Below are 15678 nucleotides of genomic sequence, written 5' to 3' on the forward strand. Positions count from 1 at the left end.
TGCGTCCTTCCTCTCCTTCCCCCTCTCTGCTCACGTCCCCCTGCCTCCCTTCTCCCACCAGAGCTGCACAATTCTCCCCCTGCCCCCTGATTCCCCTGTACTGCCCATCCTCCATGCAGTGCACCCATTGCTCCTGCTCCCATCCCATCCTGCCCCCTGCATCTCCCTTCCCCACCTCCTGCCCCTTCACACATCCCTGTTTCCCCTTCAATCCCCTCTTGCCCAACCCCCGAACAGCTGCTATGTGGATTGTCCCTCCAAGCGGAACATGGGGCTGCCCTGTTTCAGAGCACACGGAGTGCAGGATAAGCCCCATAAACGGAGAAGGCTCAAGAATACCACTTTGAAAAGCAGCCGCAACTTTTCCTTTAGATTCAGAGCTAGGGGGTTTGGTGGAGGAAATTAAAGGCTTGTCAGCAAAACTCTGAGAACCTAGGAGTAATTTTTTCAATTAGTCTCCCCCTTCCCCTAACCCAATAAAGCCACTCTCCTAATAGACATTTTTGCTTGCCTGAGTTGTGCCCCAAACTTCCTCTCCCTCCCTGTTTCCCCCTCTTCCCTATTTAGAATGGCGCCCAGCCCATCCATGTGCTTACAGAATAAAGGCATGGACTCCTGATCTTCACTCTACTTTTAGAACCAGATCAGTGTCCTGTGCTTGGACAGAGGCAGCAGAAAGAGGCAGAGGTGAGGTTTGCTTTTCCATTCTTTGGCTCATTGTGCTAGGATGGGTGCCACAGTTCTCCCCCCAGGGGGCACCGTGTTTATCCCTATTGTCCTCTTGAACGATCTTGATGAAATGCTCATGGAGATACTCGGCGACTCTCTCCCAAACATTTCCAGGGATAACAGCCTTGGTTCTTCCTCTGCAATGGGAGACATTCCCACACCACTCCATGATGAGCTCTGCTGGCACCATCCCAGGAACCAGGCTCATGGGCCAGGACAGCCTTGAGGCGCCAGGAGCAGCCGAGGTCTCTGGGCCTTTGTTGCACTGAGGAGTGACGTATCACCCCAAATCACTGCTGCCAGTAAAACTATTGCCTCTATGCTCTGCATTTCCCTTATAGCCAGACCTAGAAGCATCCAGCATCTAAACCTCCCATGCAACAATCCCCCAATCCCCGTGCTTCTCCATATTCACCATGGCTTGTGCTCCAAACTGAAACTGCCAATTAGCGTTTTTTACTAAAGATCTTTATGGGAACAATGTAAGGGACTTTGAGACTTTTCTTTCCCTTTCTGTTCTGACTGTAAATCTAGCAGTGTATTGGTCTGTTTTTATCAGCATCCTCTGACTTGGTGGCCTTGAGACATGCCCCCTCCACATACCAGGTGAATGCCTGACCCAAATCAGGTGACAAAGGAAGTGGACCCGGGAGGATATGTTCTCTGAGAGCATCCAGTCCTCTCTAGCTGCTGACTGTGAACACAGGGATTGGAGGGAACACGAGCAGGATGAAGGATCCGGAGTGAAGAGATCAGATGCTGGAAGAGAGGCAAAGGGCCAGAGGTGCACCAGGACACAATGGCTTTGCTCAGGCAACACACACAGATGGTGCAGACCATTATTGAGCTAAATCCCCATACATAGCAGCCTTTCCCATCCATGGAAAACTCCGTGATCGCTGCTCCTTATGCCCCCCAGCAGAACAGACGGCAGCCTGGCATGAGCCCTTATCCTACCACTCCACACGAGAGTTTTATTGCTTGAGAATTAGAATTAGAGCATATTTATGTCTTAGTTTGCACCAAGCAGACATGCCACATTACAAAGCACCACCCCACACCCAAAGTTCATGATGGGCATCCATAATCCCCACCCCCATAGTTAAGATCTGTACACCTGTCAGCACAGGGGCGCACATGCATCACACAACAGTACTATGGCTGACTGTTCAAATGAGATTGTAAGTCCTCCCTCAATGGTATCACTCCATGGTTGACTCTTCTAACAGCCCTTGTGTCTGGCAGTTCAAATTCAGCAGAGAGCCAGTCCACCTCACTCCCCCCACCCCCCGCTGCCCGCCAGTAGCCATTCCCCTTTGCTTCACAAATAGACAACAGGCTGCAATAATGACCGGGCCGTGCTCCTGGGGGTGAGTAGGAGCCTGAGGATCGTGGTGGGGAATGGCAGTACCGGCCCGTGGGCTCACTCGCTGCACTAGGGTGCTGATGTCATGCCCCGCACCCCACCGGAGAGCACGCACCCAGTGCCAGAAGAAGATGGGACTATAGGATTGAGAGTGAGAACAGAAGCTAGGAGGGTCCCAGGAGGCTGACTGTCGTCTCCACATGGCCATCCACAGCAGCAGCAGAACAGGCTGAAATCATGGGGCAGAGGACGTTTTGCATTGATCCCACTGAACATAACTTAGCTGATATTTTGGCAGAACCGATTTCCGGGAATCCACATCAGGCACAGTCAGAACAATGGATACACTCCGAAACCCAGGCTGAGCAGCAGCATGACTCAGTGAAACGTACACAGGGAGCAACATTCACCAGATTAGGTGAAACCCATAATTCCATTTTATTCTCCCCTCCCCCGCCCCATGCCCCTGTGCTCTGACTGTCCATCCCTCAGGTCCTGCTAGCTCGTTCTCTACAGTAATGCCTAAACCAGTGGCTCTCAACCTATTTACCACTGTGAGCCACATATGCAGCTCTCTGTGTTATGTGGGCTGCATCTGCACAATATATCTGCTACCCGTATGGCCCATGTCACATGGGCCACAGCTGTGTGCTGATCTGGCTGCAAGCGGCCTGTGGGCTGAGAACCACTGCTTCTCTTTTTCCCTTTGTCAGTCTTCCTTTCCCTCTTTTCCAATCACTCCATTCCTCCACCTCGTCTTAGCCCACATTTCTTCTCTACCCTCTGCTCCTCAATCCATATTTCCTATCTCGCCTGTTCTTCCCCTAGGGCTAAGTGGTGCAGTGCCCTCGTCTCTGGGGATTTATGTTTGAATCCTTCCCAGGTCGCAAATGAAAATGTGTTCCCTTGTCTCTCAGTCCCCAATTTGTACATGTCAGAAAACCCACACACAGTTCCGCTTGACTGGCAATCTGCCCGAATGAGAGCCAGGACTGGAGGAGCAAGAGGCTCTGCAGGTTAAGACTAAAATACCGCAGCAGAGCTAGTGAGGTGTTTAGACTAACAGGGTATGCTGCGGGTCAGGATTGCAGTGCACTTTCAAAGCTGTACGGAGAAGGAAAATGTGTGTGCAGTTACTTGCCTGAGTCTAGCAAATGCTATTGATTCTTCAGTGCCATCATGAGTGTTAAGGTCAGTGGACATATTTTTAAATAGAAACATAAAAGCCTTCCCTGTACCCTGCCACACCCAGGAGCACAGCCTTGTCCCGTTTGCAAGCTCAGCCTGCATCACTCAACTGCCCCATGATTTTCTGAAAGAGGAACTGCTGAGCTGGCGGCCAGGGAGTCTGTCTCTGTCTGTTATCTGTTCTAGCTGGGAAAAGTGAGTAAAGACCCTAGCAAGGCAGGGTTTGCTGGAGATAGTTGCCAGGGTTTTTATTTAGGTCTCTCATTTGTTTTGAATTCTCATTGAGGGCCTGGGAGAGGAAGAGACCAGTGGAGACTTAGATGAAAAGCGCTCAGGCAACCTTAATTCTGGCGGTTCCTAACTTCTGAATGCTTGCCTTCGCAACCTTGAGACCATTCCTTCAAAGCAGGGTTTTGAAAATGTCATTTCCTAGGTTGTTGTAAAAATGCAAAGATACATTTCATTGTGTGCAACTGTAAAACTTCTCTGTCTCTCCTGTTGGAGCTGGTGCACTTGGTATAAATAACTAAATATTACCTAGGGCACTCATCTTGGGAGACCCAGGTTCAAGCCCCTACTCCAAAGGAGGATCCTAACCACTAGTAGTTTGGGGGTGGTGTAGCGCCTCTCACATAAAAAATCAAAATCAAAAGGTTCTGATGCAGAACAAAAACAAATTCTGAAACATCAATAGCTTCCACACAATGGAACTCTTGTTTTCTGGACAGCCCTACCTCGGACAGATGCTCTGGGCACAGGCAAAGCAGCAGCAGCTACTTTCTCTATCAAAATACCCTTTGGCCTGGAGCCCTAAGCTGATTTGCACTGGACTGTGAGACAGGAGCCAAAGAAGTCACCTCTCATCTCTTCTACTGGCTGGGAGTATTTCTGTGTTCTTCACCACTTTTTTGCAAAGAGAATTCTGTAGAAAATGTTTGTGGTCAGTTCAGTTATCTAAATACAGAGGGTCATTGGAGTAGGGTAGCTGCCCCACTCCTGCAGAACAGGGGTTAAAAGCAGCCCTGGAGAGGGCCGCGGCTGGGAAAAAGCAGTGAGAGCAGCTGACCACAGGTCAGTCAGGGCCCAGCTGGCCCTGATAAGAGAGCTGGGGGGCCAGGAGCTGAAGGAGTCTCACTCTAGCCCTGGCTGCCTGAGAGCAAGGTACCTGGAGCAGAACAGTGCTGGGGATAGGCAAGAGGAGCTGGGGAACTCCAGCCTGGCAACTCGTTAAAGGTACTGGGGCTGCAGAGGGACAACATGGGCATAGCAAAGGCAGCTGGTCCTAACCCCTTGCCAGTGATGAGTGGTCAGTACAGACTGCATTTTCCCCCAGTGAGCGGGGGCTAGACGATGACTGGCAGTAGCCACTGAGGCAAGGTGGGCTTAGAGGGTTGGGGGTTCCCCTAGGAGGGGAGACCTAGAGTACAGGGGCACTGCTGGGGCAGAACCCTGAGATAAAGGGCACTGGGGTCTGGGAGGGACATGGGGACCTGAGGCAGGCGAGCCACTGGCCAGCAGAGGGTGGAAAAGAGCTAATTCCCAGATGACCAGCAGGAGGCGCCGCACCGGTGAGTCTCAACCCTGCTACAGTCATGCACACTAGTGGTGTAAATAGTTACCCTAGTGCATGTGCACATCGCCTTGCACATAATAAAGAGAAGGGGGCTGGCTTAAGGCAGTAGCACTGGTGAATTCAGTGTGCAGATTCCTACCAAGTCTAGACAGGTCTCTAACGCTTCACTGCACCAACAGACTGCCCATTACTGTGCTCTTCTAGAGACTCTATGGGACAGTGCTCTTCAGAGGAAACGGAAAAGCAAAACCAATTGTCTGTGCCCATGTGTGGTGTACAAACAAGGCCGACCATGTCTCCCTCCTGCCTCCCGTAGTGAAGTATGAGGGGTTATGTGCAGCTGGTGTGGGAGAAGAGCTGTTCGTTTCTTACATTACAATTAAATATCAAGGAGTCATCTCTCTTTTGCCGGCAGACACTTTGACTGGGATGGAATGAGGTTATCACAAGGGGCTGAAAACTGAGTTTTAGCTTCCCTGGCATGGAAACGAGGGAGATAGGCTGTTGAGTATTAGAGCCCATCTGCACTACAATGAAACACCAGATGCCTCTTTTCTTAACCCATTCCAACTGTTCCATTTTGTGGTGTAGATGGGACCTAGCCATACTATAACCATATTCAGGCTTCAGCACAGATAGGGAATGTGGTCAAGATTCTGTCTGTGGTAAACAGTGGAACCGTGTCAATGCTGCAGTTAGATCTGAGGACAATCACTGCTGTAAGGAACCCTGACAAAACTGTCACTATACTGCTAAATGTTACTATTTATTTACTACTGATGTAGATGGCTCCCAAAACTATCTAAGACTTAACAGCTTCTCCTCCCTCTGTTCATGGTCAGGAAAGCAACAGTTCAAGGTTCAGCCTTTTTTTAAAAATGTCACCAGCCCACCAAAGTGGCCTCCAGAAAAAAGAAGGATGTTAGCCCCTGACATTTCTAATATTAAAAAGCTCCATTCTCACTTTATTTTTTACTCAGATGGGGAAATCACATTTCTGAGACCACGGACACATCATAAATGAGCAGCAAAGGACACAAGGATATTTTCTGACTTGCAGTTTACCTTTTAAATTCTAAAGTCCTTACACTTTCATCTTTTCCACAGGGCTATGCCTTTGGCTAGATGTCTGTGAGGGAGACACAGGGAAAATCTTGCAGGTTACATAATGGAGACGATCACATCAGCAGTTCCTAGACCTGCAGGTACATCAGTGTAGCGGGGTGGTTACCCGCTCCTGCCCTGAGGGGTCTAAAACAGCTCTGGAGGAGGGCTGTGGAAGGGCAAGACGCCTGGGCTGATTGGGAGGAAGCAGGCTCAGCTGGGGCCACGCCCCAATCAGGGCCCCGCTGGCCCTATAAAGGCTTGAGCCAGGCACTCAAGCAGACAGTCTCTCTCTGCATTCAGAGGGAGAAGGGCCTGGCTGCAGGGACCTAGAGACAGAGTACCTGAGTGGAGCAGGGCTGAGGAAAGGCAGAGGAGCTGGGAAGCTCCAGCCTGGAAAGCCCCAGGCTGTGGCCTAGCATTGGGCTAATAGGTACTGGGGGTTGCAGAGGGCAGCCCAGGGGTAGGCCAAGGCAGCAGGTCCAAACCCAACCTTGCCAGTGATGAGTAGGCTGATACTGCAGTCTGCCCCAGGGTGTGGGGCTAGACAATGACTGGCAGTAGCCTTATGGTGAGGTGGGAATAGTGGGTGGGTGTTCCCCAGGGAGGGGAGACCCTAAGACTGAGGGGTTACTGCTAGGGGGCAGCACCCCAGGTACAAGGGCATTGGGGTCCAGGGAGGGACACAGGGGCCAGAGGACAGGTAGATCACTGGCCTGCAGAGGGTGCTCTGGAGCTGGAATGAGCTAATTCCTGGAAGTCACCAGCAGGAGGTGCTGCAGCGGTGAGTCCGCTCTTCTACAATCTGCTTTGCTCGTAGAACTTTCCTCCTCCAGGTGCGTGAGCAGGGATCCCTGGGGACCCTCGCCTTCCCAGATCAATGTCTTGGATATGGATTCCCAGGAAGTAATGGGAATGGTGGGGACTGTGGGAATGAGGTGGGAATGACTCCTGTGCTCCAGCCTGGCTTCCTGCCAAGAGGAAGAGAGCAGCGCCGCCTTATCCTGGCTGGAAAGGAAAGGCAAAGGCATTCACTCACTGCGCCACTTCAGAAAGCAGAGACACAGACAGAGGAACGGCTCCCGACATCCTGCTGCAGCAGCTGCCTCCGGATGAGAGGAGGAGAGGGGCTGTTTGGAGCTGAGGCAGTGCCACTTCAAACTGTCAGCTCCACACCAGATGGGAGTGAGTCGCTGGAGTTCCTCCAGGGCGGGCTAGGCAAAAGCTGCTTGGTGTATGCTGCTGGAGGGGACGTACCCATTGGGTTGGATCCAAAGCCCTGCAAAATCAATGGAAGCGGCACTTAGGGGGAGCACTTCTCACAGAAACACCACAGTTAGAAATGGAAAAGACCACTAGGTGATGCCGCTGCATGACTGTGCCCTAGAGTGCATGTGCTAGTGTCTGCCAATATATCCATGTCTGATGCAATAAGACATCCACCACACTGTTCTGCTCACTTCCTCCTCCCCCCCCCCCCCCCCCAAGACCAGGAACATTACAGTAACTCTTAAAGGGCCCAGCTGAACCTGGAGCCCCATTGCACCAGGCGCTATACACACAGGGCAAGAGAGTCTTTGCCCCCAACAAAATTAGAGTCTAAATGGACAAGCAAGACCTCGAGGAGTGACCGACTTGCCGAGGACCAGTAGCATCGCCAGGTCTGGAACCCAGGCCTCCTAGTGCACAGGTCAGCACCCTAGCCACAAGCTCATCCTGTCATTCGGCAGCGAGGCGGAGTGCAGAAAGAGGCATGGAGGGCACTGTGTGTGGGTGTAAATGAGTGTGCAATGTGCAAGGCAGCACAGAATCAGGTCACACTACTCCAGAAGGCCAGTAACAACCTCACAGAGCCATTAATATCCCCAATTAGTCAATACTGAAGGCTTGGGAAAAGTGAGTCTATGTAAATATATGCACCAGTGCTTCGTGTAAAGTCTTCTGCAGCTGAACTTTATTTCAATCCTCCTTCTTACAGTAACAGTTCAGCTGTATTTTTAGCTGGAGCCAAGCACTCCCTTAATGAAGACAGTTGTCTGCTGAGGAGCTCACAGATCAGCCTGCAAGGGTACAGTCTGAAACCATCACTACCTACTTATGGGCAGGTAAATCCACCGCACCTGTGAGAGATGCACAGGCTGTGGGAGGAGTTAAAAGGAGCAGACCCACCCACTGGGGGGCAGGACAGGGAAGAGGAAGGATCTTTCCTGGGCAGCTCCTGAAGGCAGGCAGGCGCTCTCAAGAGGAACTGCGGGAAGGTCCCTCCATGAGGGAAGGGAGGCACTCTCCCTCCCCATGAACTCAGTTTGTTTGTGTTAATTCCCTGGTTTGGCTGAGGGACTGCCCCAGCAGGGGAGAGACTAGCACTGACCTGGCCGCAGGGCCAAGGCACAGAGCATGCAGCTGCCGCCCTGAGAGAGAGAAGGGCCATGCCTGGCCACCAGGAGGCGCCTAGTGGTGAGCTGACCCCCTTCACACCTCCTTGCTACAGACTATGAGCAATAGCAGGGTGGGATGTGGCCCAGGGAGGGCAGCCTTAAGGTGCTCCTGGGTGTCAGACCTTTGATAGCCCTCACAGGGCCCTGGGCTGGAGCCTGCTGGAGTGGGAGGGCCCTGGCTCCCTTACCAAACCACCCCTCCGCACTTCAAAGGGACAACCCCCCTGGCCACTAGGCAATGTTCCTGTGAGCTCAGTCACAGTGCAAAATAAGTATGTTGCAAACTTTGATTGCACAAGTGCTGCCATTTGGATGGAGATTAGGGTTGCCAACTTCTAATCGCACAAAACTGAACACCCTACCCTGCCCCTTCCCTGAGGCCCCGCCTCGGCCTTGCCCCTGCTCACTCCATCCCCCTCCCTCCAATTGAATTGGCTGCCCCCACCCCCCAGTAAGGTAACTCCAATCTTTTCATGTGCTGTGTATTTATACCTGCTACTGTATTTTCCATTACATGCATCTGATGAAGTGGGTTTTAGCCCACAAAAGCTTATGCCCCAATAAATTTGTTAGTCTCAAAGGGGACTTAGGCTCAGAGTTGCAATGCTTAATGGGTAGGTGCCCTTCTGCTTAGTGGAATCCATAGCTGCAAGTTTAGAATCATAGAAGATGAGGGTTGGAAGAGACCTCAGGAGGTATCTAGTCCAACCCCCTGCTCAAAGCAGGACCAACCCCAACTAAATCAGGGCTTTGTCAAGCCTGACCTTAAAAACCTCTAAGGATGGAGATTCCACCACCTCCCTAGGTAACCCATTCCAGTGCTTCACCACCCTCCTAGTGAAATAGTATTTCCTAATATCCAACCTAAACCTCCCCCACTGCAACTTGAGACCATTGCTCCTTGTTCTGTCATCTGCCACCACTGAGAACAGCCGAGCTCCATCCTCTTTGGAACCCCCCTTCCGGTAGTTGAAGGCTGCTATCAAATCTCCCTCACTCTTCTCTTCTGCAGACTAAATAACCCCAATTCCCTCAGCCTCTCCTCATAAGTCATGTGCCCCAGCCCCCTAATCATTTTCATTGCCCTCAGCTGGACTCTCTCCAATTTGTCCACATCCTTTCTGTGGGGGCGGGGGGGCTAAAACTGGACGCCATACTCCAGATGTGGCCTCACTAGTGCCGAATAGAGGGGCATAATCACTTCCCTCGATCTGCTGGCAACGCTCCTACTAATGCAGCCCAATATGCCATTAGCCTTCTTGGCAACAAGGGCACACCGCTGACTCGTATCCACCTTCTCGTCCACTATAATCCCCAGGTCCTTTTCTGCAGAACTGCCCCTTAGCCGGTCTGTCCCCAGACTGTAGCAGTACATGGGATTCTTCTGACCTAAGTACAGGACTCTGCACTTGTTCTTGTTGAACCTCATCAGATTTCTTTTGGTCCAATCCTCCAATTTGTCTAGGTCACTCTGGACCCTATCCCTACCCTCCAGCATATCTACTTCTCTCCCCAGCTTAGTGTTATCTGCGAACTTGCTGAGGGTACAAACCATCCCATCATCTAGATCAGGGATCTCAAACTCGTATCACCACGAGGGTCACATGAGGACTAGTACATTGGCCCGAGGGCCACATCACTGACACCTTTTCATATAAAGATACAAAAGCCCCCGCCCCCACTCCACCCCTTCCATGAGGCCCTAGCCCCATTCCCACCCCTTCCCCAAAGTCCCCACCCCAACTCTGCCCCTATTCCAATCCCTTCCCCAAATCCCCAGCCCCGCCTCTTCTTCGCCGCCTCCCCTGAGTGCGCCACGTCCCCGCTCCTCCCCCCTCCCTCCTGGAAAGTCCTAAGCGCTGCCAAACAGCTGTTTGGTGGCGGGAAGCACTGGGAGGTAGGCAGAGGAGGGGGAACGGGGGGTGAGGGCAGCCATAGCAGGCTGCAGGAAATAACTCCATGGGCCGCATGCCGTGTGTTTGAGACCCCTGATCTAGATCATTAATGAAGATGTTGAACAAAATGGGCCCCAGGACCAACCCCTGGGGACTCTGCTTGATACCGGCTGCCAACTAGACATCGAGCCATTGATCACTACCCATTTAGCCTGACAATCTAGCCAGCTTTCTATCCACCTTATAGTTAGGTGCCCAGGCTCCCTGTAACAGGCTCCTAACTCTGCCCAGGCACTAACAGTGGGAGTCACAGAAACCAACACGCTCGGTGGGGAGCTGCTAAGCTAGCTAGGATAAAATGCAGGGAGGGAGTTAGGTACCTGTTGAGGCTGTTTCCCTTTGCATAAAATACATAGCCAGTGAAACTTGAATGTGGGTCTCCCAGGTGAGTGCCCTACCTGCTGGACACGCTCACGCTGTTTATGGCCCAATAAGTAGTCAGTATTTCATACAAAGTAAAATGGAGTTAGGCACCTAACTTCCTGGGAGAAGTGGGACTTAGGCCACCCCTCCCGCCCTGCATTTCACGCCTGGCTAGCTTAGGCGACTTCCCACTCAACTTGCTGGCTTCTGCAAATCCCAGTCTCGGGCATATAATGCTGCCCATCCATTGTATAGGGAGCCTGGGGACTTAGCTGTGTCTTTAGGCACCTAAATACATTTGAAAATCTAGGCCCCCGTCTCAAACTGTCCGTTTTCAGCAAGAGGGTCAGAAATGCCAATGGTAGTGAAAAGCATTGGGCCTAATCTTACAAGGCCTACATAGGACTCCCAATTGACTTCAATTCTTGTAGGACTAGGCTCTTGGGGGTGACAGCTCCTCCTCAGGTGTGGTTTTGTGTGTGTGGGGAGCCCTAATAGACATGTTCAGAGTAGGGTGACCACACATCCCAAATTGGGCGGGGCAGTCCCGAAATGCAGAATTCAAGTCCTGGTCCTGGCCTGAATGACTCCAGGACAGCATTTGTCCTGGATCCCTGAGGTGCCGCTCCACACTTGCCCAAGGCTCAGGAGCAGCACCAGCCTCTTCCCGGTGGGGAGGGCTGTGGTTGGCTTTAGCCCTCTTGGCCACACGGCCCTGCTCCTGCTCCTGCTCTCTGGGGTTGCCATCCTTCCGGGTTTTCTGTGGACAGTCTGGTTTTTGGCTTCTGTGTCTGGGTGCTAAGTCTTCTTCCCTCCAAGGCCCCATCCCCTGGCCAGGCCGGAAGCCGGAGCCGGGCTGTGGTAAGAGCTGCCCAGGCTGCTATGGGGAGCCCCAGAACCTCCACCTGCCCTGGGGGCTGGGACATGGGCCAAGGGCTGCTCTCAGGCACCCTGGCCCCCCGTCCAGGGTAGGTGGAAGGTCCGGGGCTCCCTAGGGTTGCCAACTGCCCCTGCCCTGTCCCTTCCTGAGGCCCTGCCCCCACTCACTCCAGCCCCCCTCCCTCCGTCGTTCGCTCTCCCCCACCCCTTGCTCACTTTCACTGCATGGCTTCTATTGCTCACCTCACAGCACAGCCCAGGTGGGGAAAGTGACCTGGATGTAGGGAGCCCTCGTGTGTGTGTTGGGGAGACTATGTGAGGGAGACTGTGTGTGTGTTGAGGGGAGTTTGTGTGTGCCTGAATGAGTGTATGAGTGTCCTGTCTCTTTAAGAAAGCACTCAGGGTCTGGTGCCTGAAGGCTTGTTCAGACACAAGCAGCTGCAGTGCCGGAGAGGCAGCAGCACCCACAGATTCCCCCTGTCCCATCACCCCAGCTCAGTGGAGACTGGGTACACGGGCAGGGGGACACCCCAACATCAGCCTCGCCCCCCCCGCACAGCAGACAGGAGGACACTCCCAGTCAGGAGTGGCCAGGGGCTCTGGGGAGAAATGGGGGGCGGGGGACTGCACAAGGCAGTGGAGCAGGGTGGAGGAGGAGCACCCCTGCTCCAGAGAAGTCACCTGGCTCGCGGCCCCCTGCAGCTCGCACCCCCATGTGCAGGGCCGGCCCTGGTCTTGTTCTCCTCCCCTCCCCTCCCCTCCCCCTAGTTCAGAGCCCAGCTACTGGTTCAGGCCATCCAGGCAAAGTAGGGGCTCCAGCTGGGGACTTGGTGCTGAGCAGCTCAGGATGTAGGTGGTTGTGAGCATGCCCACTATCCAATTTAGGGGACTTTACCGGTTGAAATGCTTACGTGGCTAGGATGCAGCTAAGCAGGGGTTTTGAGGATCTAAACTTTGGTCGTGGGTGGCTAAGGTGGCCTTTAGGCACCTAAATCCCTTTGGGTCCCTTTGTTGACCAGTTTAGGTGCTTCTGACAATCCCTGTAGGCCCCTGTCTGTATCTGTAGCCGCCTACATATATCTATGGATCTGGCCCTAGATACTATTGTAAACATTTTCCATAATATTAAGTTAAAAACAGAAGTCTTTGCTATATAACCATTTAGTTTAACTATTGAAAAGTTAAAGTTTTTGTGGTTGCTAAAGGGGCACTGCCAACTTTAATCACATGCAGCCAACATTTCTTTTTTCCTACTGTTGGTTCAAGAAATAACAATTTCTGTAACTGAGACTTGAGAAAGAAAAATTATTTTTCTCTGTTTTGCAGTATTTATTTTATTCATTTGACAGCATTTCCTGTATAGTCCATCTTTTCTTCCTGTTTGACTGGATTTTAATACAGCAACAGGGGATAGACAAGCATTCAAAAATGCAACTGTAATGCCATAAATATTGGCAGGAACGGCAATTATCTGAAACTACTTTTAACTTATCAATACTGAGTAGGAATCAAGTTGACAATATTCCATTAAACTGGGGTGGAAACTATTTTTAAAATATATATTAATTTTATAATTCTTTTAGATTTGTTCTTGTTTCCATTTTACTACACACAGAATTATTTGTCAGTTTAAAACAATAGTTTTACCAGATTTCCTCCATGATCCATTTTCTTTACATTTTGCTTTTCTGTTTTATACTGTGGTCTGTACTGTGTTTATATTCCGGATCATAGAAATGCAAGTCTAATATTCTTCTGATAAAACACGCTTTAGAGTGATTACACCCTGTGAACAGCCTCAGCAGGAATTAGGGTCATTTACTCCTGTGTTTAAGGAAAAATACCAATATGATCTGAACCTCAAATACTCTTTCCTTTGATCTGCTTGATACTGAATTCACTGTACTGACAGTGATGTTTGCCCTAAGGGGCTAAGAGTTCACTGCTGCAGAAAGGCTTGAGATAGTGGGACTGACTATACTCACTGGAGTAATAGCAGTTGCAATAAAGGTTAAATGGGGATATGAGTGAAGCATCTTGAAGACTTCAGGAGTTACCGAGGGCTGATGTGAATGAGCTCTATTAACAAAAGATAGAGTCCAAGATGCAAAGATTTGAGCTGAAAACTAGGAAACAGACCAAAAAATATCCAGCAAGTGGAATTTTTCCATGAAGTAGACACTATGGAATGGCTGATCAAGGGTGATAGTATCAATACAGAGCAAAACCATGTTCAAGAAAAAGAAATAACAGATACTTCACAGAAAATAGTATTATGTGGTCCAGCTACTGTTTAGACAGCTGAGCTGGTCTGACCACTTCCTAAGCCTCCTTTCATGTCCTGTTGTATCCGGATACTAGGCTGCAGTTTGCAATGGATCTAGGCTTTTAGTGCAGCAATGGCCTTAGGTTTCAGTGGAGGAAGGAACTACAGTTTAGCATCACTTAAGTATTATGTTCTCGCAAAATATACGGACTCCTCAGCTAATTTTGAAATCCATCTTAAGAGCAGGCTGAGGAGCTCACAGGACTGTTAATGTTGATTCTTTCACTAAGTTTTGAGACACTGGGGAAGTTCCAGAAGACTAGACGAAAGCTAGCATTGTGCCAATATTTTAAAAGGGCAAACGGGATGATCCTTGTAATTATAAGCCTATAAGTCTCATGTTGGTCCTGGGTAAGTTAATGGAGTGGCTGATATGGGACTCAATTAATAAAGAGTTAAAGGAGGGTAATGTAATTAATGCCAATCAACACGGCTTTATAAAAATAGATCCTGATGAATTAACTTGATATCTTTTTATTGATGAGATTACAAGTGTGGTTGGTAAAGGTAATGATGTTGGTGTGAATATACTTGGACGTCTGTAAGGTGTTTGACTTGATAATGTGTAACGCACACACTTTCTGGGGGTGGTGGTCTGTCTCATTGAGTGGCACCGAGGCGAGAGAGAGCTTAATAAATTTGCTGTACAGCCTTAGTTAACAATCATATATAGCTTTTAGCTCACACAGTAGAGGCTCATGCACTAAGCTCCAGAGGTCCCAGGTTTGATCCTGCCTGCCGATGACCGGGTCTGTTGGCGTTACAAGTGGGGGCTCGTCCGGGATTTCAACTGGGAAATCTCTGAAGCTCAGCATGCGCTGCCTCAGCTAGGGGAAGTATGTAACACGCCGCCTGGGTATGGTGTTCTGTCCCCTGTAGGGAGGAGGGGAGAGAGAGAGCAAGCAAGCAATCAGTGTGCTCTACAGCCTTATGGCTTTTAGCTCATGCACTGAGGTCCTAGGTTCAATCCCGCCCAACGACTGGGGTCTGTTGGTATTACAAATGCACAATGTTTTGCTTAAAAAAACTAGAATGGTATAAAATTAATATGACATACATTCAATGGATTAAAAGCTGGCTACCTGCTAGATCTCAGTGTAACTGTAAACAAGGAAACAACATTAAGCGGGTGTGTTTCTAGTGGGGTCCCGCAGGGATTGAGTCTTAGTCATAAGAACATAAGAAGGGCCCTACTGGGTCAGACCAAAGGTCCATCTAGCCCAGTATCCTGTCTACCGACAGTGGCCAATGGCAGGTGCCCCAGAGGGAGTGAACCTAACAGGCAATGATCAAGTGATCTCTCTCCTGCCATCCATCTCCACCCTCTGACAAACAGAGGTTAGGGACACCATTCCTTACCCATCCTGGCTAATAGCCATTAATAGACTTAACCTCCATGAATTTATCCAGTTCTCTTTTAAACCCTGTTATAGTCCTAGCCTTCACAACCTCCTCAGGCAAGGAGTTCCACAAGTTGACTGTGCACTGTGTGAAGAAGAACTTCCTTTTATTTGTTTTAAACCTGGTGCCCATTAATTTCATTTGGTGGCCCCTCATTCTTGTATTATGGGAATAAGTAAATAACTTTTCCTTATCTACTTTCTCCACATCACTCATGATTTTATATACCTCTATCATATCCCCGCTTAGTCTCCTCTTTTCCAAGCTGAAAAGTCTTAGCCTCTTTAATCTCTCCTCATATGGGACCTGTTCCAAACCCCTAATCATTTTAGTTGCCCTTCTCTGAACCTTTTCCA

This window comes from Emys orbicularis, chromosome 11, assembly GCF_028017835.1.
Source record: "Emys orbicularis isolate rEmyOrb1 chromosome 11, rEmyOrb1.hap1, whole genome shotgun sequence".
NCBI lineage: Eukaryota > Metazoa > Chordata > Testudines > Emydidae > Emys > Emys orbicularis.